The sequence below is a fragment of the Lissotriton vulgaris genome, chromosome 3_1 (genome assembly GCF_964263255.1).
Source record: "Lissotriton vulgaris chromosome 3_1, aLisVul1.2, whole genome shotgun sequence".
Lineage (NCBI taxonomy): Eukaryota > Metazoa > Chordata > Amphibia > Caudata > Salamandridae > Lissotriton > Lissotriton vulgaris.
In genome coordinates this window covers 365,335,764-365,363,687 of record NC_141689.1, presented here as the reverse complement: position 1 = coordinate 365,363,687, position 27,924 = coordinate 365,335,764, and the positions used below count along the sequence as shown (strand labels likewise).

At 44.3% G+C, this 27,924-nt stretch overlaps 1 protein-coding gene and 1 pseudogene across 1 annotated transcript in view; both read left to right on the top strand.

The window, feature by feature from the left end:
• The window catches only part of PLCXD3 (phosphatidylinositol specific phospholipase C X domain containing 3), a 597,329-nt gene that overhangs the window by 91,584 nt on the left and 477,821 nt on the right, over nucleotides 1-27,924 (top strand). The gene's annotated exons all lie outside the window — the stretch shown is intronic.
• LOC147726462 (uncharacterized) lies at nucleotides 73-26,078 on the top strand (annotated as a pseudogene).

Below are 27,924 nucleotides of genomic sequence, written 5' to 3'. Positions count from 1 at the left end.
TTAAACTCAAGGAATCCACGCATTCAGGTAACACACACTGTCAGCAGATCTAAGATAGCATACTTGGATGTGATGGTAGAACTTGAAGGAGATAGGATTAACACTTCCTTATATCGTAAACCAACTGACAAGAACAGTATGTTGCTCTACCACAGCTTTCATCCCCCTAATCTATTGAAGAATTTACCATATTCTCAATTCCTGAGGATCAGGAGAATAGTCACAGGACAAGATGAATGCCTGAAGTACATCAATGAATACAAGGAAAACTACATCAAAAGAGGCTACCCGATGGATATACTGGACACAGCGCAAAACAAAGCAATTGAGAAAAATCGCACTGACCTATTAGTACAGAAACAAAAAGAAGAACAAAAACGGAATGTGTTTGTCTCAAAATACTCCATCAACTCACCGAAATTGAAAAACATTATACAAAAAAGATGGGAATTCCTCCAGCAAGAAAATGACTTTCACAACAGTTTTAGGGATAAACCCTTGTTTGCCTACACAAGGTCCAAAAACCTTAAAGAATTGCTAAAGGATTCGGAGTCCACAAAAAGTAAGGAGTACAAAGGAATGAGAAAATGCACAAATTGTGTGCATTGCAATAATGTGATGGTTGGTAATGTGATCACGCATCCACAATCCGGAAGAAACATCAAATTGAAATTTGTAGGAGACTGTAACACCAATCAGGTTATATACACTATTAAATGCCCTTGCGGCCTTTTATATGTGGGTAAAACCGAGCGGAAATTGAAAATTCGTATCTCAGAGCATAAAAGCAGAATACGAAATAAATCCATGACATCATCCTTAGCAACACACTGGCTAGAGAAACACCACACTATTGCCCAACTGAGATTCACCATTCTAGAGACAGTAACAATTACAGAGGGTTGTGATAAGAACAAGAAATTGTTACAAAGAGAATCTTTTTGGATAAAAATGTTGGGGACACTGACCCCTGGGGGCTTAAATGACCGGATAGAGTTAAGCAGCTTTTTGTAAATATGTGCTCTAGTGTAACATTAATTCTGATGTGTATAGATTCATGACATGCTGTTCAATTTGGCTTTATGCTTTGCATGTTTTCAAGTGATCACTGTTTTCAACGTATATTCTTCATGTATTTTTGATTCCTTCTAACTCTTTTTCCTTATTTTCCTTCACGTATATTTGATTCCTTCTAACTCTTTTTCTTTATTTTTTATTTATAGTTCACTTTACTTTGTTTCACGTATTTTTGGACAAGAAATTAGCTGGTCGCGTTACATCTGTGTACTTTCCGTTTTTATAAAGTTTTATTGTGGCTTGAAATATCTCGAGGTTGAAACCTATACTTTTGGCTTCGTTTAATACATCTGGCATACGTGGAAATTGTGTAGCTTAGGGTTTTCGCGTAGCACACTAACTGTGTATATCCGAGGAAACGGTAATATATCGAGTTGTGTTGTCCGGTTTTGAGCAGGTAAACAGAATAGGTGACATTTAACAGCGGAGCCTGGTTACCGTAGTTACGGACGACGTAGGTAAAATTGCCATGACATCTCGTATCTGATTGGTTTAGCAGAGTGTTGTTGTAACCAATGGGGAGGAAGGTTACTATAGTTTAACCCAGATTCGATTGAGTTGAACGCAATCGCGGGAGACTTTGAATGTCGGAAGGAGTACGCGAAGATTGTTTGACGAGTTGAAGTTGTTGTTTGACGCGGTAAGGATTTATCTAACTGAGCCAGGTTTTAGAACCCTTTGCAGAATAATTTCTGGAACCGGATCGTGTATTTAGACCCTCTATTTTTTCGACAGAGGAACATCGAATTCCTGATAACACATTAAGAGGCTTAAGGTTTTCAAGAACACGGGATTTCACAAGAAAAGACAGGTACGCTGCTGTATATTGAGTGACTGCTTGGTTGTTAGATATATTTTTTCAGGCTTGTACACAGAGGAGGCAGGCTGATTTTGTCATTCTTGCTCCTTTTTAGTTTTTTGGACCGAAGCAGACCGAAGCTCGCAATAAGTGTATTCAATATAGTGTATAAATGTGAGTAGTTGGTTATGTTTCTTTTAGGGTTTAGATGTTTGCTGATAACTACACTTTGGGTTTTTTCTTCTTTTTTACTCTCTCTGGTGGAGGTATGATTTAAATTGAAGTGAATCATGTACAACATGGACTGATGTGCCTGTTTATGTTATTTTGCAGCATTGCCCCTGACGAAGGGACTCTACATTTGTCCCGAAATGCATTGGGCGGGCGAATCATGATGCATACAACAAAATTCAATATATTGTCAATGTATAAAGTTGTATGATTTTGACTTAAAAAGTGTTTATGTATAAATATAAAATGTTGTGCTGAAATGAGTTCAACTGATGAGTAAAACATATGATTAAAGAATATGTTTCTTTAAAGAAAAGGTTTAAACAGGTTTGATCAATAGATTTTATTTAGTTGTGCGCTACTGAGCCTGTGTTAACTGTTATCCCCTTTCAATGGTAGACAAATTACTCTGGGTGTTCGATACACCCGAACCACTTAAGTCCTCTGGACATAAGATTTCATCCGGTTGCGCGCGCTCACAACCTTCCCTCAATCACACTACAGGCATTCAACTCCGCTTGACATTACAACACAGGAACAACAAAAAACACCGCAATCTTACAACGCATGACCCTTATACTCACTCTCGACCGATTCTGCTGCTTTTCTCTCGACGCACCGTCAGCACCGTCTTCGGCTGCAATTCTTCTTCTGGTCGACGATGACTAGGGACCTTGGGGTAAACTAACCTGGCCTAGGTCGTCTTCCTCAAGAAGATAACCATCATTTCTCTGCTACCAACTGCGGGGAATGAGATTTTGATACCAATTTATGATTATGATAAATTTAATAAAGAATCCCATTCATCTGTTTTGGACCGCTTGTATCTGTCATTGAGTAAAAGACAACCCCCGCATTGGTTAGATAAACCCCATTAACTGACGCCACTCTGAAGAACCACTTACAACTGATAAAGTTTTAAGAGTTTATATAAAGTTAATTTGAATGCGTTACAATCCACTCAGGATAAAATCTCAAAAGAATACAATATACAAAATCGGTTACAATATCAGCCGCTTAAGCTTCGGTGTGAAGTAGTTCCTTCTGCGTCATCTGCAGTAAGATAAAAATATCATCAAGTTAATCTGTCCCTACTCTATGCTATGTGACAATCCTACTTCGCAAGTTTCTTCCCTAAAAAGGTGTCAGCAGTTTGACTTCCAAAGAAGTTCAAACTCTCTTTAGCCTCTAAAGGAAATCTTAAGTTTCAGAAGCAGTACCCTATCTGCCTACCCATCCGCTCTCTAAGGGTCCTCGGCCTACTGCTCCCTTGCGCTTCTGATGTCTCAGCGCATCTGCTCAAGGCATCTACCCTTGCCTTTGCTCTGAGCAATTCGCCCTTCTCTGATTGCCCTCTCCTGATTGCCAAATGCTCATTGCTACCTCCTCCCCGGGGTGCTGTCCCTAAAATACACAATCACAGTGTGGGTGGAACGCCCCTTGACGCCCACCACGGACTTTCCCCGATGATGTCAACTTCCTGCTTCTTCCATTGGTCCACTCCTTGCGTCGTTCGTTAAGTTGACCTTTTTCTTCAGATGTCATCTCCATCATCTCATCGTCGACTTTTATTGACTCTTTTCAGATCGAGTAACATATGAATTTAGACAAGGCCTTAATTCTATGTCTCTTAACTTGACCCTGCTAGGTCCTGTGAATGGTCTTGTCAAAACATAGTCTACATTCAAAGTGTCTCTCCTCACGTTCGAGCAATAAGCTCCGTCCGGCATTGTCACCTTAAATCTAACAAGTGCTAGACTTCTCGGCTCTCACGTCCACATCAAGCTATTTACGACTTTCACAAGCCCTCTAAATTACATACATTTGACTATGCTCCTTCGAACTCTTGACCAGTTAGGTTACAAACACAAATGACCTAAACTCTTCCAGCATTCCTACAGGAACCTTCTACACAGTATAACCTTTGGCATACATTTATATATTCGTACTTCAGCAAAAGCCCTAGTTATACTTAAATACATTCTACATCAAATATATGAAATACATAGAATACGACTGCATAGAATATAACTTATGCATTTTCCTTGCTTATACATTCATCCACGTTTCTCCACGTTTACGTCTTTCCACGTTATAATTCTCGCCGCTTCTCCAATTTAAAGTCACACACGTACATGAATTCTACTGTGCACGTTCGATATTTCCTAAGCATTTCTACATTACCCATCATATATACGGGTCTTCTAAATCTAATGCATTTTAACATGTGAATACATTTACATTTCCTATACCATGTTATCACATTCATTGGCCTTTATGCTATAGTCGCCAACTTTACATTACGATATGCGTTTCATTCCTACGTTTATAACATATACGTCTAGATATGGTTACTATATACTTTGCATTCAAATTGCGCTCTCTCAGCACCTATATTTTCATTTCTATATCATTGGAAGGGTATAACTCTGAAATCTTAAAGAAATGTTTAATACGCCAAATGAGTGCTAATGAGTTCAGAAGAGCGTGCTATTTTGTTCGTCTTTCATTTTTCAAATGAACTGTTAGATTCTACTTGTGGGATTGTGAGTGCATAGTTTGTAAAAACAATAACAGTAATATAAATAAAATTAAAAATGACTGCAGGGATTCTTCGAGGGCAGAGTCCCTTGCCAAATACAGTTGTTATCTAGTATTGGTTCCATCTTATGCATGTTTCAACCACCACTATGCAATTTCTGTCTCTTTAGCTCATTCGTGCAGGTTCATTTTTATTAACCTTTCTTTCTTTATCACGGTTTCCGCAGCTTTTTCTTCCTTCTCCTCCTCTGTGCCCTTTTTCTCGATCTGGGTCAAAGTCTGATGTTGGGAAATCAGCCCTTGTACACAACAATGAGTGCTGGTGCCCACCGCATGCAACCACAGGCTCAAATTAAGCTGTGGGTATCAGGCCTGACAGAAGTGTTTTTCGGGGCATGTATTAAAAACTGTATCCAGATCCTCACTTCCTCCGGTTGACAGGAGCACCATGGTACCCAGTATCCGCAGCATGCTAGGCTATTTAGTGTCTGTCTCATCTTTGGTAAATATAAAATGGGTTTATGACTCTGTCAATACATTTTATATTAGGAGCATGTGGCCCTGTAAATGCACGAGGCCTCCAGGCTCTTCGTGCATGCATTTCAGACTGCAGACACTCACCAATCTGATTGCAATACCTCATGAGTATGTGTAGGTGCTTCACATCTGAAGTGTAATAACAATCAAAAGAGTGTGATTATCAGCCATCGAAGACTAAAGTATTTGCATCTGAAACTTTTCAACATGCTTCCCCCAGTTCTCTTTATCAGCACCTCTTCCTATGTGCATACACATGGACTGATCTTAGTGCGTCCTCAGACGGGTGTTAGAGATGCTTGGAGGTTTCAGTGATGAAGGGGCACCACATGCACCCTAGGAGCTTGGTGTCAGGCTTTGGGTCAAATGCTTGCTCCTATTCTGCTATGTCTTTCCTTCATTCTTTGTTGTTTAGAGGTTGGCGGCCTAGCTCAAGGCTTTCTACTTTTGCTTGTTGATGTTAGAACAGTGGCATCTAAAAGGATCACATTTACTTGTTTTTTTCATCTAGTGCTTCATACGTTATGTGTGCTTTCTAAGCACTCTGACAACAGATGTTATAACTTCCAGAGACTGGAAGGCTGAGTTGACCTCAGAGGTCGGCTTTCAATTCACTGAGACATTTTGTAAGCATTTATGTTAATGAGCAGAGTGTCCCGTAATCAAGTTTGTGATCACATTTAATAGCCAATAAATCCACGACTTGCAATGTAAATTCTTGTTCGCGATAAAAAGAGAAAAGGGCCCTTATTTATGAGGCCTTGCGTCAGTTTTGCGCCGCCGGTGCGTCACTTTTTGTGACGCACCAGCGGCGTACAAAATGCGCCTTGTTGCGCCATATTTAAAAAGTGACGCATCTAGGTAGATGCTTCACTTTTCAAACCCCTGCGCCACATCATACCTGCGTCAAGTATATTGTATGCAGAGGGGGCGTTCCCCCGCAAAAAGCCTCGTAATAGTGACGCAGTGAAATCTATGAGATTTCACTGCGTCACTTAAAGGATGCTGTTGCGTCAAAATCTTGCGCCTGCCTCACAGCAGGCATAAGACTGACGCAAGCCCTTTCACATGGGGCTTTCCCCATGTGAAAGGACGCATTGCTGGAGTTGCGTCACTTTTGTGACACACTCCAGCAATGTGTCACTTTTGCGCTTACAGATGCGTCAGAAATACTGACGTATCTGTAAGTCCTTGCGACATGATGCGTCATACATTAAATATGACACATCATTGGTGTCGCAAGGAGTGCGCAGTGAAAAGTGACGCATCGCTATTTTCACGCAGCGATGCGTCACTTTTCATAAATGAGGCCCAAGGTTTCTAACTTGAGTCAGATGCAAAGGTGTGTAAATAATGCAAGTTGGAAAAGTGCTGGAGATTCGTGCCGCACGCAACACAACTTCAGCACTGCACCAACTTTATGCCCAAGATGCAACACGCATCTGTTCATTCCTGCGCCATGGTGCGCCGCATTGTAAATGCGGCGCATCCTGGGTGGCACAAGGATGAACTTGCGTGCCGTATCTTTCCTGGCTCATCTCTGCCGATTTACAGAGATGCGTCAGGCAACGTAAATCTGCCTCCTTATATACTTGCATGCGCCATCCTCAAGGTCACACCATTAAAGCAACGGATATCTCGACTATGTAGAAAAAGCATCTCCGGCCATAAAAGGATTTCTGTCTATTACTCCGCAGGGACCAGAGTAGTATCTAGGTTACAGGACCACAAAAATACATTATGCAAAAACACAGGCACAGAAATAAACTCAATGCAGCTGACCATATTCTGTGTAGCAGCTTAATGTACTGGGAGACCCCAGGTGATTTCAAGGGAACGACGACACTTACTGTAAGATTGACAGATCTGGAGGTGGCCTCTTGAAATACATTCCTGTGTCACTGTCAAAAGAAGCACATAATTACACGGAGTATTCTGCTGAATTTAAGCTGCTTACACACTGAAAATGTAGCATCAGCCTGAGACATATTACGAGGAAGGGTAAAAGGGGAAATATGCTATTAGCTTCCCAGAAACCTGTCACCTGTTTTTGAAGGACTCTTTTACCATGAAAATCCATTTATGAGGTTTATGCCAGCGGTGTTAAAAACTGCATTACAATGAAATCAGGAGCCTGCACTAGCTCAAGAAAAGGTTACATTTTCTATACATAAAGTGGCGAAAATGATCTCTCTGAAATGAAAAAATATTGCAAGTGACGTTCTCTTTTCGTTTCTTTGAACGCTGCCGCATCTGTGCAATGCAGTCGAGTGCGCGTCCTATTTTTTTTTTTTATCTCACTTACAATTTTCGAGACGTTATCCTTTTCTTTGGCTCATTTCTTTATCCAAGCTAAGAGCTTGCTTGTTGATAAGACGTCCTGTCATCGACCCACATGTCAATAATGTGGGATTGTTTCACAGCCCTATCAGTTTACTGATGAGCTATTTAGAAATACACAGTAATTAGGCTGGGCGATTTTAAATGCCCATTCAGTTCTTACCAGATGGGCACCAGAATAGGAGAAACTGAGAAGAGTTTATATAAACTCAAACACTTGATAGAAGGCAGAGCCTAATAGAAGAATGGAGGTTATAACATATGATGATAGGAGAGCAAAGATGCGGCTCATTCACCCTGCACAGAGGAATGTCAAATCATACATCCGGTGGGGTTGCCCTGGTGCCCACATGACAACTGCAAACTAAAACCATAATAGAAGCACCGCCCTTGATGGAAATTGGGTTTTCAAAGTAGTTTACTTTGATACACATGAAAGTTCAGTCGTCTCATGCCCTTCCCTGCTGGATGCATTGCAAGCTGCATGATGCAAGACACGCATGACCATGAGTCATAGCATCGAGGCTGATTTCATTGATAGGATCACCACACTGGAAAGGGAAATGAATGTAATGGAGAAGGAAACTGCAATAGATTTGAAAAAAGAAGTAGGAGATAAAAAGGAAGAATTGTTACTTGTTGCTGAGTCTCTTGTCCGTTTATGCCAGAGAGATCACTTACTTGTTCTGGTCTCCCTCCTCTCTGTAAAAGTAGATGGTACAAGCATTTCAATCTAGATACTCTAACTTCTAGAGTATCCCTGACTCTAGAACATTTCTGAGTTACACAATTATGAGGAGGGCTAATAAATGCACAGACAAAAAAGACATTTATGGCTAGACCTCAAAAACTAAAACAACTCAAAACTAATAGAAATGTCCAGTGGTTCTCAAAACAACAAAATGAGGTAAGGAATCCCCCTGTGGTGTTGAATGGGTCGAGTATTTAAATAATCCTATAGCGTACCTGGAAAATGTTAATAGGAAACACAAAATAAGCAAGCATTGGCGAGGCCAATAGATTTGGCTTAAGAATGCAGCCAAGCCAGACCTAAAAATACATATACTTTAATGACTGCCCTCCTCCCAGCTGTGCTGCCACCAGATAAAAATGTCATTAATGATCTTGTTATCTAGGACACTTTAATAGCATTGTAATGGCATGTGTGTGCCCCTGAAAGGTCAAGCTCAAGCAGCTGTATAAATAAATCAAATTATCAAAGCTGTGTCGAGAGCATTCACGTTTATGAGGAGGTAAAGCAGACAAAATTGCCTGCAGAATCAAAACATGTACTCTTGGCGCCCAACGTAAGAATGGAACTGAAGGCCTTTTCCAGTTGATACGCACATAATTTTCAGGCGACAGCTGAGCTATCAAGCCAGACCATAAAAATGATTTTGTTTGAGGACACAATGTTAGTTATCAGAAACGAGATTAACTGAGTAAAAATGTCTTTAACCTCTTAGCTGCGTCGAACGTTCAGCACCCAGTGCTGAACGTTCGAATACCGAGCGCTGGCCCGTCGGCCAACGGTCGTGCACAGCACTGGCACGGTAGTGCTCGCGACGAACGTTGGCCGACGGCAGCGCTTAAGGGGTTAAACCAGTTTGGTATATGTAAACAGTCAAATAATACTTCCCCAGAGTTATACCTAAAAGGAGTGTTTACCAACATTTTTCCCGATTCTATAAAGAGAAAATGTACAAGATCAAACTCTTCCAGATTTGCAAAGGCAATGCAAAATTGGAACCAAGATTGAAAACCAAGGTGACCTATTAAAGTTCAGAAAAGTTGGGATGCAGCAAAGGGTTCTGCAATATTGCAAATCATAAAAGGTGTTCTTAGCACCTTAGACAAAGGTGACATCTGCCTTCTTGTACTCCTTGACCGCTCTGTGTTATTCAACATGGTTAATCACCCTACTGAAGTCTTTCAAGTGGGATTGAAAGTTGGAGTCTTAAATTAGTTGCAATCTTTCCTGGATAACCAATGTCAATACATAACATCTCCAACCCCCTCTGTAACACATCCACTGTCCAACAAGAACTATATCAAGATTGAAAATTATCTCGGACATTTTTCAATCAGGGGTGTGAGATTCTTACTGGTCAACACCCAGGACATCTTAGGTGGGGTCGAGGACAACATAATTAATGTTTATGTTGTTCAATGAACAAGTAGACCCACGCCTATGCAGCACCAACGCTTTGGAGGCCTGTTTGCAATACTACAGTATGGATCTATGAAATAAGACTGTCTGCCACATGTGTCATTTTTAAAACGTATCCACATGATTTATTAATGGAAATCCTTTATTATTAGAGCAAGTACTGTAAGGGAATGCATTGAGCTTTGAGGTCAGCTTACATTCTTGAGAGTGTTTCTAGCATAAAAATGTACACCTCCGCAATATCTAACAATTTGAGGCTGCTTGCAATTATTCAAGAATCCTTCATGATAGGATATACCCACATGCAGAAGCTTCAAAGCAAGATTGATGATTGTTTACATTCAAAATAAAATGCCCAAATTGAAACTTGAAAAAAGGTTTAGCTAAACTATTGAGCAATAATGTATGCTATTTCTCTGCGGATTGATTTAGTAAAACATGTTTAATACATGAGTATATTCCGTGGCCTGGGGCGTCAAGATGGCCGTCACACTCTAAGGGTGCTCGGGACCCGTCCGTCATCTGCTGCCATCCTCCTACAGCGTGGGGTGTTCCTATCTGAAAGGATTGGCTGGCCAGGCATCCGTAACTATCTTTTCCTGACTGATGTGCTGTGAGCTTGTCAAGTGTCATTTCGGCTTGGCGGCCGCACCCGGACACAACTCAACATGGACGGACACGACTCAACATGAAGGCCCAAATGGGTGATGCTCCAGAGTTCCGACCTGAACACTGAGCCTGGCAGAGGGGGCAGAGAGTAGTGCAAGCCCCAGTTGAGGGCCGATGACGGAGGACAGCAGCAGTCGGTGAGGAGAATAGGGGGTGGGAATGAGGAGAATCGGGCCTGTTGGTTCCAGAGAGTGGCATGGTGAGGCCTAGCAGCATCTCAGTGGTCATACAGAAGCACAGAAGCATGAGTTCCTGGGTTTGTGGCTTGAACAAGTTCCAAGCAACACTGGGGCCCCCAGCATCAGCCTTTCTTCACAACACGGGGTGCCCCTGCCGGCATAGACCGACCCTACCATGAGGGCTGATAAACATTCCTGCTTTCCCTCATGAAGATGTACTACAGGCCCACTGGTACCTGAGCTGCATTCCGCCATGATCTCCTTTACTCCTGCCTTGGCAGGGCCCGCTGAGGCCAAGTGACTGGGGGTGCCCAACAGAGGCTCTCTGGGCCCTCGCCCAGCCGTTTGCAAGTCCTGTAACTAGGAACCCTTCTTAGCATGCCAAAATGAGCTAGCTTGGCATCAACGGGAACCAACCCATCTTTTGAAGAAAAGGGGGGTTAAAAAGAACTGCCCTGATTGATGGTAGCAGAGGTGCTGTGACCGTGAGGGCACCATGTTAGGGGCCCAGTGGAGCACAGGGGATGTTGGTGGTCTAAGGAATGCCTGGCTTGGCCTTTCCTTCTTGGTCTGTTGGTTTAAACCCCGGCTTTTTGAATACCTACTGAAGCTCTTGGTGCTTCCCTGCAGGACCTGCCTGCTCGTGCTGCTACTGGCCTATGGCAAGCAGGCCAGGCTCACTTCTGTGGTGCATCCCAGCTGTGAAAATGGGCAAAGACAAACTTTAGATGCCGAATCCTTCCCAGACCCGTATTGACCAGTAAACTACTGGCTCTGGGGGAGTGGGTCAGAGACAACGGATAAGGAGGCCATGCCTGAAGGAGACTTGGCTACAATTAACCAGGCCATATAGATGTCCCAGACAACAGCTGAACCTAAAATAGGGGAGGTGCGGGTCGATGTGGTGCTTCTCTGCCAAGATCTGTGAAATGCAACAGTGAGAATCATAGAGGCTGAGGGAAGAATTTCAACCATTGAAGATGATGTGGTGGACCTCAAGCTCAAAGTCACCTCAGCCTTCCCTGGCTCTGGCTCATCAGCACCCTTGTCTAAGCAACCACCATAGCCAGTATCCACTGGAGAGCAACTTGAGGTCATTCCTACCGGAGAGGCAGCCACCACCTTCCACTCTACCTGTTAACTCTGAAAGTGCCTGATGCTGCAGCAGCTGGCACAGGTAAGCGCGGTGAGGCGGGGCAGGGGCGAAGTCGACAGACGGAATAGATATTATTTATTTATTTAATTATACCTATTCCGTCCATGCTTAGTTTTCTGCAACATTAGACACAAGAGGAGGAAACGGTGGAAATACTAGAATACCGCGGAGCGTTTTATACAGTCCAATAGACTATTGACATTCCATGTTATAATGTGGAGAGACGCCATGTCCAGACAAGACATGCTTAAGTTAGGAGGTGTACAATAACACTTTCATAGGTGGTCATCAGGTGGGGTTTGGCACCTCCCTCTGGGCTGCCCCAACAATATGTTAGCTAGGACATCTGTGACAGTGAACAGATGAAACAAATGTATGCAGAGATAAGAAACAGACAATGACTTGGAAAACCCCTTTTTCAGAAAATCCATGGTGGAAAAGGGGAGTTAGCGCCTAGCTGCAGAGCGTATTTGGACTGAATTGAAGGTAGGCCCATTTTTGCTTTTTGCCTGTTTGGGGGTGTTCTGCTTTTTTGCGGGTGACTGCAGGGGTCTGGGGGCATTGCTGGAACGTTTCCCCCGCGAAATCGCAAAAAAAAATCCGCAAATTCGCAAATTTTCCTGCGAAATCACGGATTTTTTTGCGATTTGCCATGGAGTACTTTCTACTGGCTAATCCAGTAAGTGCTACCTCATTGGATAAATGTATAGTGCTTTTACTACACTGCAGCTGCGTAAAGGGCCAGAAGATGTGTCTCCAATGACCATGTGTGCCTGTAACACAGGCACAGGCACACATGGTCACTGGAGACACATCTTCTGGCCCTTTACGCAGCTACAGTGTAGTAAAAGCACTATGGGGCAGATTTACAAGCCGCGTGCGCCTCTTTTGCGCCGCAGTTGCGTCACTGTTGTGACGCAGCGGCAGCTCAAAAGATGCCCCATGGGGCTGGGTATTAACAACGTGACGCATCTGAGAGATGCGTCACGTTGTAAAGCCCTGAGTCATCAGGAGGCGTTCCGGCATGGGGGAGTGCATTCCTGCGCAGGAACGCCTCCTAAAAGTGGCTACGTGAAATCTACAAGATTTCACTCAGTCACTTTTAGGCCAATGCTGCGTCAAAACCCTGCGCCCGCTTAAAGCAGGCGCAAGGCTTGACGCAGCATTGGGGAGATAGGGCCCCCCAGAGCATTGCTGGAGCTGCGTCCAGCAATGCTGAGAGATGCACCACGTTGTAAAGCCCTGCTCCATCTGGAGGCGTTCCGGCGCAGGGGAGGGTGTTCCTGCGCAGGAACGCCTCCTAAAAGTGGCTGAGTGAACTCTACAAGATTTCACTCAGTCACTTTTAGGCCAATGCTGCGTCAAAACCCTGCGTCTGTTTGAAGCAGGCGCAAGGCTTGACGCAGCATTGGGGAGATAGGGACCCCAGAGCATTGCTGGAGCTGCATCGCGCTTGTGGCGCAGCTCCGAGAATGCGCTGCTTTTACGGCACCGATGCGTGACGCATCTGTGCCCTATTTGCCACATGGTGCGCCGCATTATAAATGCGGCGGACCATGGGGGGCAGAGCTGCTGCGCACAATAAGTGGTGCATCCCTGGGGATGCGCCAGTTATTGTAAATCTGCCCCTATACATTTAGCCAACGAGGGAGCACTTACTGATTAGACAGTAGAAAGTACTCCAGTTGAGTAGAGGTATTGCACAAAACGGTGGCATCTTCGTGGACAAACACGCAGGGCAGGATTCATTCTGCCCCCTGTTGGACTCGTTTTTTGTGCCCCTCTGCCCTCTGTTAGACTCGTTTTTCCCTTGTTTTTCTGCCCTTCTGCCCTCTGTTAGACTCGTTTTTCTCTTGTTTTTCTGCCCTTCTGCCCCCTGTTAAACTCGTTTTTTGTGCCCTTCTGCCCTCTGTTAGACTAATTTTTCCCTTGTTTTTCTGCCCTTCTGCCCTCTGTTAGACTCGTTGTTTGTGATCTTCTGCCCTCTGTTAGACTCGTTTTTGAGCCTTTCTGCCCCGTTAGACTCGTTATTTGTGCCCTTCTGCCCTCTGTTAGACTCGTTTTTCCCTTGTTTTCCTGCCCTTCTGCCCTTTGTTAGACTGCTTTTTTGGTGCCTTTCTGCTCTCTGCATCACCACATCATTTGATATTTGATATTTGATATTTATGGTCATTTGTAAAGCGCAAGCGTTCGCTCCCAAGGGAGCATCATGGCGCTGGGCAAGCTGCAGAGAAATGGCTGGGAAGGTGGAATGAATGGAAGAGAGGACTAAATGGCAGCCAGGACAGAGGAGTCTGGTAATTTGTAGACCCATGTCTTGAGGAGTTTTCTGAAATTGTTCTCATTGTCTATGGCTCTAAGGTCGGCGGGTAGAGTGTTCCAGGCTTTAGCTGCCAGAACATTGAAGGATTTTCCTCCTCTGGTCTTATATTTAAATCTGGGAATTTGAACCAGGTTAGTCCCAGAGGATCTCAAGCAACGCGAAGGGTTATAGCGCTTGAAACGGTTTACAAAGTAACGGGGTCCTGTGTTTTGCATGGTTTTATGGACTGTAAGAAGCAGTTTAAAAAAGATTCTTTTGTGCAGTGGCATCCAGTGAAGTGAATTCAGGGCTGCAGACGCAGATGACCTTCTGGGGAGTTGTAGAACCAGTCGAGCTGCAGCATGTTGTAAGCTCTGCAACTTTCTGAGGGTGGATTTTTTCACTCCGGCCATGAGGCCGTTGCAGTAGTCAAGTCGGGAAAGTAAAAGAGCTACCGCGACTGACTTTCTGGCTGCTATTGGGAGGAAGTCAAAAAATTTCCTCAGAGATTTTATTAATCCAAAGCATCGACCGGCAGTGATCTTAACGTGGTCATCAAAAGTAAGGGAAGAATCGAATTGCACGCCCAGGTTTCTAGCTGATGTAACTGCACTAGGAGGGGCCTCGGATCCTGTGGGCCACCAATCTTTCGGGCAAAAAGAAGGATTCTTACCTATTGGAATGATCTCTGTCTTTGCGCTATTGCATCTAAGATGATTAGTATTTAACCACTCAAAGACATCAAAGAGGCAGGTTTTGAACCGGAGCTCTGCGTTGGTACGCTGTTTGTCAATGGTAACGACCAATTGAGTGTCGTCAGCGTAGGACGTGACCAGGATCCCATGTGATTCTATCACGGCTAAGAGAGGTGCCATGTAGATATTAAAGAATAAAGGGCTTAATATGGACCCCTGGGGCACTCCAGATGTAATTGGCTTTTCGCAGGATAGGTGTGGTCCTAGCGCCACATTCTGAGACCTATTAGAGAGAAATGATGAAATCCAGGCCAGGGCTGAGTCTGTCACGCCAATCTCTCGCATTCGATTGATTAGGATAACATGCGAGATGGTGTCGAATGCTGCTGTGAGATCCAGCAGGATGAGGACAACTTGCTTGCCCTCATCCTGTAGGAATTTGATGGAATCAGCAAGTTCGATCAAAGCTGTTTCGGTGGAGTGACCGGAGCGGAAGCCCGATTGCTGGGGGTGCAAGATGTTGTGGGCTTCTGTAAAAGTTTTGAGCTCCTCATGCACTAAGTGCTCCGTGACTTTGCCCAGAATAGGAAGTAAGGAGATGGGGCGCATGTTAGTCAAATCTGTAGATGATTTATTCTGTTTTTTCAACAGGGGTTTGACAGTAGCCTTCTTCCATTCGGCAGGTACAATTCCGGATTGGAGGGATTCATTAATGATTCCATTAATGTAAGGGTTGACTGTGTCAATCAGATGGTGAAGAATGATTGGGGGACAGGAATCAGTGGGTGCTCCTGATTTACAGGCCCGGATTGCCTTGCTTGTCTGTTGCAAGGATACTGGTTTGAAACTGGAGAGAGGAGGATAGTTAACTGTTACCTCTACGGTGGTTGTCGAGGGTGGAGGAAAGTCTTTCTGAATGTTGACAATTTTGTCAATGAAGTAGTCAGCAATTTGGTTACAAAGACTCTCAACGCTTCCCCAGCATCACTCAGCACCACCACATTATCACTCAGCACCACCACAGTATCACTCAGCACCACCACAGCATCACTCAGCGCCACCACAGCATCACTCAGCGCCACCACATTATCACTCAGAACCACCACAGCACCACTCAGCACCACCACAGCATCACTCAGCACCACCACAGCACCACTCAGCATCACCACAGCATCACTCAGCACCACCACAGCATCACTCAGCACCACCACAGCACCACTCAGCACCACCACAGCACCACTCAGCACCGTCACAGCACCACTCAGCACCACCACAGCATCACTCAGCACCACCACAGCATCACTCAGCGCCACCACATTATCACTCAGCACCATCACAGCACCACTCAGCACCACCACAGCATCACTCAGCCCCACCGCAGCATCACTCAGCACCACCACAGCACCACTCAGCACCACCACAGCACCACTCAGCACCACCACAGCATCACTCAGCACCACTCTATTGATAGAGTTTATCATGCAGACTATGCCCAGGGCACCCAGAGAGTGGTGATTCTCTTGCAATGTGTGCTTCCTATGGTGGTCACCCAGACATGGCTGGATCTCCAGGGAAGATATTTTGCCCTCACAGGGACACGGAAGGATCGACCACTGAACTTCCTACGTTGTGGAGAAGTGTGGCTCAATGGTTAGAGCGGCAGACCCTGATGCAGAGGTCTAGCCCGGGACCAGGGTTCAATTCCCCGCCTCGGCGGGTCTTGTGCTCAAGAATTCCACGGCCCATACGATGACAATCTTAGCATGACAAATGTATGCCTGTATTACCTAGCATCACCATTAATACTCATAAATAACTGGCTCAGAGGGTGGTCTGACCCTGCATACAGAGACACGATCCCCAATGCATTGCCATGAGTGACAGTATGATGTTTCTCAGTTAGCGGGCGTCACTGACTGACACGGTTGGGCAGCCACACTGATGCAACAAACTCCCCTGTGTCACAGCAGATGGCTGGGGTATGTGTTGGCCCTAGAGGATTTTAGTCATTGGAACACAATAGGTATTACCCTATTGGGAGATGTATGGGCAGGACCACACATACACTCCTTTCAGGACCTTCATTCCACATACGAACTATCCAAGACCCGATTTCACACATACCTCCAATTGAGCCATGCTCTTCTTGCCCACATTACACAAGGCACTTATCTGCCAGACTTTAGCCCCCTTGAGTCTAAGATCACGCCTGGTACCCTTGGAAAAGGAGGTGTCTCTCAAATCTATGGAGGGTTATCATCAATGCCCTGATGCTATTGGATTCCTTCGTGTGAGATGGAAGGAGTGGGTTGACCCTCTGGAGGAAGATGGCTGGAGGGATGCCCTCATAGCTCCCAGGGTCATTGCAGTTGCCTTGCTGGCAACCTTCCATTGAGCATATCTTACTCCAGAACATCTGCATAATGCTTGACTCCTTTCACATTCTAGGTCTTCCCGATGCTCTCAAACCAATGCAAACTTTTATCATATGGTCTGTGACTGCCCCATCATTCAAAGATTCTGGGAAGCAGTGGTTGCAGAACTCTCAACAGTACTGGGATGGGAAGTGGACCTCTCCCTGATATTACTGCTGCTGGGTGTGCTGGAGGGTGATGGGGTACAAGGGTGAACAGGGCCCTGCTGTCCATGGCCACTGTGTTAGCCAAAAGAGATAGAGCCACTTGTTGGAATTCCGCTTCGTCTCCAAAAATCCCTCAATGGAGGCAAGGAGTGGACTGGTGAGCCCAACAGGAAAAGCCGGGGTAAGAGGCCAGAGGCTGTCCTACCAATTATCATAAGATATGGGACAAATGATGGGGGAGATGGTATGGAAATGGTTATCCTAACGATACTGATGCTCTACCTGACTGGCTAACCTATAGACACTGTAGGAGAAATATGACAACTGGGCAAGATGCCATTAGATATTTAATTTCTACAGATGGTGACATATCGATTGATTTGATTTTTCGCATGTGTTATGCTGTTTTAAAAGTCAATAAAGTTGTTTATAAAGAGAATACATGACAATATTTTTTTTAAAAATTATAATCACGAATTAGTATAAACCCATTATGGGAATTATAAGAAAGAGGGTTATTATTTGGGGTGGGAGACTGCCCACCTCAAGCAACGAAAATAATCCTTGTGAGGGTGAACCTCAAAGCCTCCAAATTAACCTGAGCTAAGCCCCTTCGTAGAAACTTCACAGAGCAGTCAGGCTTAACTTAGTGTGAAGTATTTATGCAGTATCACAATAGTAATAAGGTCAAAACACCAAGCAATAGCAATCTCTTCTAAATAAACAAAATGATCAAAAAAAAATACAAAAATACAATAAGGTGAACCCAAGATATGAATTTTGAAAGTTTTAAGTAGCAATAGTGCCAAACAACACAAAGAGCCAATGATAGTTTTGGGGAGTGGCAGACCAAGACCTAGAAGTGATTCTGAAAGTCAGAAAGTTTTTAAAGTTTCTAAGTCCCACTTTAGAAAGGGATTTTGTCACACAATTAGTCAGGCACAATACTGAAATTTTATTTGAAGCCATGTAACAGCCGACCAATACTTTTTCTGTGGGTCCAGCAGGGGCTCTAGAAAAAAAGTTTTCAAAGGTTTCCAAAACTTCTTCTTGTGCCCATCAACCACAGGAGTACACTTCTAAGATTCTCAGGACCTCTGAGAAATGCACCTAGAGACTCTTGGGGGGCAGAGTTGCCACTAGTTAGCAAGGTAACTCAGGGAGAAGGTTTCTTGAAGCTTTTATGTCCCTGTAGCTACACTGGAGGTCAGGTCAACACACCCTTGGAGTCAACTTATTTGTCTTTGGGTACAAGAGGAAGCAGGTCCAGTATTTCATAGCTCCTCTCAGAACTTTGCCACAAGGACTAGTCCTCACTGTTCTTCTGCAGTTCCAGAAAGTGTTTTGAGGCGGGTTCCTGGGGATGCCACATTTATGCCTGCCACCAATCACTGCTGGGGTTGTCTTCCAGACACTCACTAACCTATGGAGTAAAAGTTCCAGCGGAGCAACCCTACACATTTTTTCAGTAGTTTCCAAGATAGGGAAATCATTGGACAGATGCTGTGTGCCCACCAAGCTGTGAGGCCAGGGTAATGAGTAGTCCTGTCCTCCGTGCTCACTCAAAACCAATTCTGGAGGTAGCTTTTCTCCTACTGGGTTTGGTGCCAACATGACATGGGGGACAAATGCTAGGGCCTTTCTAGCTGTTACCTGACATTTACTTCAGACACAGCAGGCCCCATTGAAGTTAATTATGATCATTGGTCCACCCGAACTGGTCGTCGTGACAGGAGAAGAAAAAAACCTCCCCACTTCAAGGCTGTTTGTTGCCTCTGCTTTCTGAGAAGTTTTCAAACTTCTTTCGTACGCCATTCAAGCCAATTACAAGCTGGGCAGTAACTGGACAGCTAATGCAAATTAGTCTCTAGCAGTTTCAGGCAGTGTAAAGATACTTTTTTTTAAAGTTAAATTTCCAATATATTAAATAATAACCCAACTTCACCATTAGATTGGATTCTTGTTAAATGTAAAAATAAGTCTTTGAATGGAATCTGTAGCTGGTACAGGTCAAAAATTGTAGATTAAAATGTATAACCTATACTTTGCCTATGTGCCAGCTGTATAATGAGTATTTACAGTGTCGTTTTGGGCATAGTAACACAGTGAATATTCCATTTCTAATGCCTTGCTGGCAACCTGACACAATAAATAGTGTCCAGCAAAGTCACTTTCTCTATGTTCTTTTTAACAGAACCTCAATTTCAGTACCAGTTATATATTATATATCGATTCCAGTAAATCCCTCACCCAGCAGATTTTTATGTTGTCTCCTTAGCAACAAAAGTAGAAAACAGTACATTAAATTCTACCCATGTGCTGCAGGTCTACCTAAGGGAGTTTAGGTGCGAGAACATCCAGACCATAATTTGTTATTTCTTGTCAGCTTTAGCAATACCAATTGAGAGAAAAGACTGTTTGTACCGACGAAAAGACTTAATTGTGGGAAAACGATGCAATAGCTGCTTTGAAAAATAGTTTTTTCTATTTTTCCTAAGGACCAGAAAAAACGAGTGCAATCTTCCAACTTAGCGGTACTCATTTTATTGACCTTCATGTGGAGGAATGTCTCAATTGACCTTGCGAGAATCAAACAGATGACCTGCCAGTAATACTGATGTCAGCAGGGAGTGGTTAACTGACTGTGGTTAACTGAATGACCCACCATGATGCAATGTTATATATACTGACTTCAGATACTCTTGGTGTGTTCTTCTGAAGTATTTTCATTGAAGGAATGAAGGAATATATCTTTCCACAAGACACATTGGGGCATATTTACAAGACCCTAGTATCATGGGAGTGTCTCTTTTTGGGACGCTCTGGAGGCACTGTGTGGTGGCCCATATTTACAAGACCACACAAAGCCACTTTTCATGGCTTTGCAAGGGCTTGTAAATATGGCTATCTTTCATGCAATACTCTGTGTCAAAGGGGGGTGTCATGGGTGTTGCTGTGGGTATTCCCATGCAAAATCCATAGCTTTTTGACACTGCCCCAGATTTTCAAGAATTCGTAAATCTGAGGCAGCGCCAAAAAAAGATGACTTTCTAGGGGAGGAGGCAAAGTGGCGCAACAAGGAGAAATACTTTCATTTTTCCTTGTTTTCGCTCTTTCTATTTGTGTTACATTCTGCAGCAAACATAGGAGGAGCAAAACATCATTAATTATTGATTTTGTGCAGGAAGGTGTCCCTTCCTTTACAAACACAATCATCCCTGTAACACAGGCACCCTTGCATCCCAATGCAAGGGTGCCTGCATTGGCGCTAGGCTCCTATTTAAGTACAGGTGCATGGGAGAGCACAGGGCTGTGCCGTTTTCGTGCAAACACAGTACTTCCCTGCATTTTTTAAATGATGCAGCTCAGTGCAGCAAAATTCCTTGCAGCGTCACGCCAAATAATTGTAAATATGCACGCTTTTAAATGATGACTTGTCTAAATGAGCACATCATTTGTGAACTGGTGGACTCAACACATATTAGGGCATATTTATAATCCAAAACATCAAAGGGGGGAGCTAGAAGGAGCTATGATCCATTCAGCTTCCTTTTTAGTCATTCAAAATCAATAAGAATGGACCACTTGTACCTGCGACCAGGGTTCAATGTGTTCTACCCGTCAGCACTCAACAGAGTACTAAAAAAAAACCTCATTCATGTAGGCAGGTCGTATGGCGGTTTATCTTGATTCTCTGCTTTGTACTATTTAAATGACAGCATCATCATTGGGTCTCTTTCTGTATGCTTCCTCCACCTGGAGGGAACCACTGGTTTGTTCAGTAGTGATCAGAAATCGGTGGTAAGTAAAGTGGTGCTCAATTGAGGTGAAATGTTAAAAAGCCTTCCACATATTACTATAAATAATTTATTCTGTCTGGTGTATGGGAGGAAAATAAAAACAAGCGGTGTGGTTTTTCACTATAGGATTGAGTATGAATCCTCTGCACTATTTGACTGTGTGCAAAACGTTGGTCGACATTTTTCAGCCCTAATCTGTGCCCCTGAGGGGGGGTCTGTGGGCTTTCTTCAGGACCTAAATAGTGAGAAAAGGGTAGGTTCCTATTCTGTATAATCAGTCACAGAGTTTATACTCTGAGGTATAAGGTCAGTGATACCTAAAAGAAAAGAGAGTGAATAATAGCATAGGGAAAAATAAAAATGATAATGTCTCTCATTGTTCAACTTAAACATATGGTATTCAGGATAAGCAGACACGAGAAAATGGCAATACTTCATATCCTTAAGCAAACATTTAAATGGCAAATCTTTAAAAGCTGTGGTGCTCCATGCCAGATTCAGAAGGTAGGCGTTGGGCGAGCGATCTAGTGGTGTCTTCTTATTAACATTGTCTGTAGGTTCAGATTCTATTGGGTGGAATGGTTGGGATAGTTTTAAAGCCATATGTTCAAGTTCCATAGCTACGTTGTTGGTGATGACTGTCCTGGTGATCATCTAAAGATATATGTGCTATACAGCTACATACTCATTGTAATCAGTATTTAGTTCTTTGTTAAGGGTATTGACTTGATGTTGATCGTCTTTCCCCGTGAAGCTTCGCTGAATGTGGTAGTTATCACGACTGGGTGTCTATTTGAATGCGCATATGTCTCTCAGTGATCGTAATCTCAGTGCTCTTGCAATGTTTTCTTAAACATGTGAGCTGTCATGATTCCGTTTGGTAAGGAATATTCGAGATATCTATATGCGTGCGTTAACTCTTTGTGCAGGCTTAATGTATTTGAGAGAGCATTGATTGCAAATATCAGCATTTTTGTGTCACCCGGTAGCGGAGGTGGAGGTGCGGTTACGTAGATATTGTGACCTCTGTGGTCCTTTCTATGTTCTATGTTCTAGCAATTCTGTCAAGCGGGCGTGTACTTGGTAATAGGCTCTGGAGTTCTTAAAAAGTAACAGACATGGAGGATGGTTTTGTGTAGACAGAAGATACGCTGCCTACCTAGTTCGGGTATCTATATGCGTGCTTTATCCCTGTGTGCCGTCAAAATATGCTTGAGAGAGCTTTCAAGGCAAATATTCACACTTGTATGTTAGTTATTGTTACCGGGTAGCGGAGGCAGAGTTGAGGTTGCATAGATATTGCAACCTCTCTGCTCCTTCATGTGTTCTATTTTCTAGCGATTTTGCCAAACGGGCGTATACTTGGTAATGGCTCTGGGATTCTTAAAAGTAACCAACGTGGATGGAAGTTAAAAAGTAGACAAACGTCAACAGATACGCTGCGTACCTTGTGAAGTCCCTCTTTGGGCTTCTACAGGACTGCTGGCAGCTTAAACCCTGTGAATTGAAAAGCAAGTTTGATTAATGCGCTCAGCCAGACAAGTATGTTACGTGTCTTCTCCAAGTGAAATCCAGCGTCGGTTCTACGTCATGTGCAGGGAGCACAATTTGTGCTGACGCTGCTCTCAGGGTCCTGGTTGGGGCGGGATCTCGGGTATGTTCATTAAATGAGAGCAAATTCCATGGACATTAAAGAAATACCCATTGAGGTCTACGAGCAGAAAAAGAGAGACTTACTTCACTAAAAAAATGTATTTGTTTATGGAGGTCAGGCCCTTTCTCAATTTGAAAAAAATGATTTGAAATGAATTGAAATTTGTTTTCATGAGTTTTGTCGAGTTGCAATTAAAGTCTCAAGCCCGTTGTGAGTCATTGATGTTGGTTGGTATTCGGTCCTGAAGAAAGCCCACAGACCCCCCTCAGGGGCACAGATTGGGGCTGAAACATGTCGACCAACGTTTTGGACACAGTCAAATTGTGCAGAGGATTCATACTCAATCCTATAGTGCACAAACTATGCCACTTGTTTTTATTTCCCTCCCATACACCAGACAGAATACATTATTTATGGTAGTATGTGGAAGGCTTTTTAACATTTCACCTCACTTGAGCACCACTTCACTTACCACCGATTTCTGATCACTACTGAACAAACCAGTGGTTCCCTCCAGGAAGCATACAGAAAGAGACCCAATGATGATACTGTCATGTAAATAGCAAAAGGCGGAGAATCAAGATAAACCGCCATACGGCCTGCCAACGTGAATTAGGGTTTTTTAGGTACTCTGTTGAGTACTGACGGGTAGAACACATTGAACCCTGGTTGCATATTTATTAACCCCTAGTGCTGTAGTGGGGCTGAGCCTTGCATTTATACAGTGTTAAGTTAGCATGAGCTTATTAGAAGTTTAAACGCCATTTTACCTTTTGCTTTCTTTTGCACACGGCACACACGTTAAATATTGTTTCGAGTTAGACTGAGAGTTTTGCTTCACATGAGAATAACTTGTTTTTCTACATTGCTAGACTTGCTTTGTAAGCTTAGTCTGAACAGTGAGTGCCGAGGCCTTCGAAGTTATAGCAACACTGTTACTTTTGTTCGAACTGATCAGCGCACGTTCAGCATAGTCGCATTGCGTTCCACAATCATTTGCAGGCTTATAACGTTGGCTTGGAGGGCATGGTGGTTATTTTAGTGGTTAGTGCTGAGGTGGCTTACCCGTTTGAGATTTTCTACTCATGGGTGACATTTCCACCTGTGGATGCGGCTACTCAGGTGTTTCAAACTTACACTCAGACAGTCGTGCCCGGGGAATATATTCCTTTGGGGACACAGGAAATTCCAATTTGCGCATGGCAGCACCGTGTTTGGTTTAATGGCGCCCTTCCCCACAGTTTAACGGCGATTAGATTAGGCCCTTTGTCCATTCCAGGTGCTTCTTGGCCTGTTTTGGCTGGATTTACCCCGCATCCTCATGTGGGGGTAGTCCCCGTTGCTGAGTTGAGGCTCCTATACACCTCCGCAATTGGAGTTATTAGGGCCTTGGTTCAATATATTACCCGCAATTTCCAGGGCGGGCCCCTGGTGTTGCGACGCTCCCATTTGGACCAAGCGGGATGAAGCTTAGTCCCGTCATGGTTAATGCGGTTATGGACAAGCGTCCCCAGGATAAGGATGATATGCCTTTCTGGCTTGCCGAGAAATTTGACCAGCTGGAAGCAGTTTTTCCTAATTGAGTCCTGTAGGACAGGGGGCAGTGGCAGGGTTCCAGGTCCGCTCGCGGTGCAGTCTGTGAACAGTACGATTTTTAATTGTGTTTTATCTTACTGCTCTGGCTCTTTTTCTTTGGAGAAACACTGTATGGGAAGAATTGTGTAATCACCACTGACCTGTACTCGATCTTTGGGTCTCCCTGCCTCGGTCCGACGCGGTGTTTACCGTTGTATGGAGGGCGGGGGAGACAGAGACAGGTACTTCCGGGAGGGCAGCGGTCTAGTTGTGGGGAGGGCTCTGCTTAAAAACATCATGACCCTATGACCGCGCAGCGGATGCGCGCAGCGTGGCCGACCGGGGCTAGGTGCCAGAACCCGTGCCGGATTCGGCCTGAAACGCCATTACAGCCCACAGAGGCTTCGCGCTCTTTGCCCAACCTTGGATAAAAAATGTAAGCATAGCATTAATGATGAGGGGGAGAGTTGGCAATGATGCCACTGCTCTTTTGGGGCAGAAGCACAAGCAGAGATTAGAGAAGGCGGCTATACACTCAGGCTAGCGCTTATCAATTGTAGATCCTTAAGGAAGCATAGATATGAAATATGTGACCTACTATGGAAGATCAAATTAATGTTCTGTTTTTCACGGAAACATGGCTGGATGCTGACTCTGCACCTGAAATCTTGGAGGCACTCCCTAATGGCTATGGGATCGTGAGAATAGACAAAGTAGCAGGACGGGAAGAGGCATCTCAATTATTTACAAACATGGCATCCGATGCTCGCCGGTACCTGCTAACATAGTAAATGGGGAGGCAGGCCTGTTTACTATCAGTTTGGCCACTAACTATGTTGTGAAGGTGCTACTGATATACATACCCCCTGGGCCACATCTGCGTTTTACGCCCAGCCTGATTGACTACCTGATTCAACCAGCCATACGGTTTGAAAAACTATTGGTGCTAGGAGATATGAATTTGCATCTTGACGATGCACTCAGCTCTGGGGCACAAGAGTTGCGCCAGGAACTTGAAGTACTACAAATAGTCTTAAAATCTGAACTTCCCACCCATAAACCAGGGCATTTGCTTGACTCTATTTTTGCCAACTGGGATGCATTGGAAACAGAGCTTCCACTTCCGGTGCTTTGGTCTGATCATTTTCTGATCCCGTTTAGGATAAAGCTGCCCATTTCAAAAACTCAGGAGGGGGCAAAGCCCGGAATAAAAAGAAGAAAGTGGGTTGGTTTCTCACAGGGTGCTTTTGACCTGGCCTTCTTGAGGGGGGTCCTCCCTCCGTGCAGGATGTAAATGGGGTCTGCAAAGCTCTTGAGAGACGTATTATTGCTGCTCTTTACTGTACCGCACCTTGGTCTTCTAAAATGTCCACGAATTGTCGTAAAACGGCACCTTGGTTTAGCGAAGAGTTACGTTGCGCTAAAACCACTTTTAAACAGTTGGAAAGGCGATGGAGGAAGGCTTTCTCTGCTTGCCTGAAAGTAGACTACAAACTTAGCCTTAAGAACTACCACTCACTCATTAGAAAGGCGAAGGCAGCCTATTTTAATGATAGAATACAAACAGCAGAGAACTCTACTAAAGAGATGTCTAAGATCTTTACAGAGATTTCTTCCTTGGCATCCACTGCAACACCTTGCGCTGGCTCTGAGGAGTCATGCAATCGTATAGTGGAATATTTTGCGGATAAGGTGGAGAGGATTTACTCTTCCTTTCCAAATGCTGCTCGTGATGGGAAAAGAGTGGAAATGGAAGTAGTGGATGTGTCTGAAATGCAGGGTCTCTTTGAATTTGATGTACCACCTCAGGACATCCTTAAGAAAATTGCCATATTATAATCAGGCTCACTTAGGGACCCGGTTACCCCTAAGGTGTTGAAGAGTAGTATGGATGCACTAGAGCCTTTTCTGAGACACCTTTTAGAAGGTTCTTTTATTTCAGGCGTGGTCCCAGAAATGTGGAAGGAGGCTTTGCTACTTCCCCTACAGAAAAAGCCTCATATTAGTGCTGACCAGCTTGACAATCTGCGCCCCATCTCTCTGCTCCCGTATTTTGCAAAGGTTGCGGAAAAGATTGTGAATTTTCAGCTTACTGCCCACATTTGCACCAACAACCTTCTTCACCACTCCCAGTCTGGCTTTTGGGCTTTGAATTCCATGGAATCGGCCCTGCTGTACTCCACTGAGACCATCTGGAAGTATGTGGACGAAGGACAGACTGGAGCCTTGATTCTTTTAGACTTAAGTGCTGAATTCGACACTGTCGCCCACCATACTTTGCTCTACGATCTGAAGAGAGGGGGTGTAGCTGGCAGAGCATTAAAATGGATGGAGTACTTTTTATCCGAGCGCAGCTTTCGAGTTATGCAGGGAAACCATTACTCTAGAAACATCAAGCTGGCCAAGGGGGTGCCTCAGGGCTCTATGTTGAGCCCTACACTGTTTAATCTTTATGTCGCCCGCCTGGCTAAAATCTCGTATAAATATGGAATTAGCGCCTTGTCCTATGCTGATGATACCCAGCTAGTATTCTTGTTGACCCAAGCTCGGGCAGATGCTGCCTCCAACTTTGTAGCTTGCCTCCAAGAACTGGCTGACTGGATGGCAAATAATTGCTTAAGGTTGAACGGCAGCAAGACCGAGGTGTTGGTGATTGGGAAGGCTCCTTCTGTTTGGTCTTCGGCATGGTGGCCCGTCTCTGGGCTCGACTCCCATACCTTGTGAACGGGCTAAGAATCTTGTGTCTGGGTGGATAATAAGCTGTTTTTCGACTACCACACCATGCGGGTGGCAGGTGCATGTTTTGGTATATTGAAGAGACTGCAGAAAACCCTTGACGCTCTTCCCACTGCATCTAGAAAGAACCTGGTCCACGCCATGGTAAAATCTCGCCTGGACTATGGCAAACTTTTATATTTGGCACAACCGCAAGATGGCTGCAGTGCCTACAGTGCATTCAGAATGCAGCATCAAGACTAGTTCTCAGGCTCTCTAAAAGGGCCTCATCGACTGGTGTGCTGGCTTCTCTGCACTGGCTCCCCATTAGGGAGAAGGTTAAGTTCAAGGCCTTGTGCGTGAGTCATCAGATCTTACAAAGAAAGGGCCCTTCATATCTTCACAATTTTCTAATACCCTATGTACCGACCAGACTTTTAAGGTCCGGCGGGAAAGGTATTGTACAGGTCCCCAAAATTAAGTGAGCCAGGATGGGTGGGCGATCGGTTCGATACTTGGCTGCCCAATTGTGGAACTCGCTCCCGCAGACACTCTGTTTGGAGCACTCTGAAATGATCTTTTGGAAAGGTCTGAAGACCTACCTTTTCCCTGCCTCCTAATCCTGTGTGATAGGTGCTACTGTTCTTTACTGCCACTGCAGCGGGGGACACACTGGCTCAGTGTAACCAGGCGCTTTATAAATGTAACTATTATTATTATTAGAAAAACACAGAATTCTTACAATTAGTTTGCCCAAGGACTTGGTACCTGAAGCTGGTGACTGCGAGTCATGCGGTAGAATCTTTGCGGCTGTGTACACGAGGTGTTTCGGCAATGGCTGTCCTGTCGACGATCATTAAACCCGTTCAAAATGAACACGGACCTGAGGCTGCGGTTGAATTG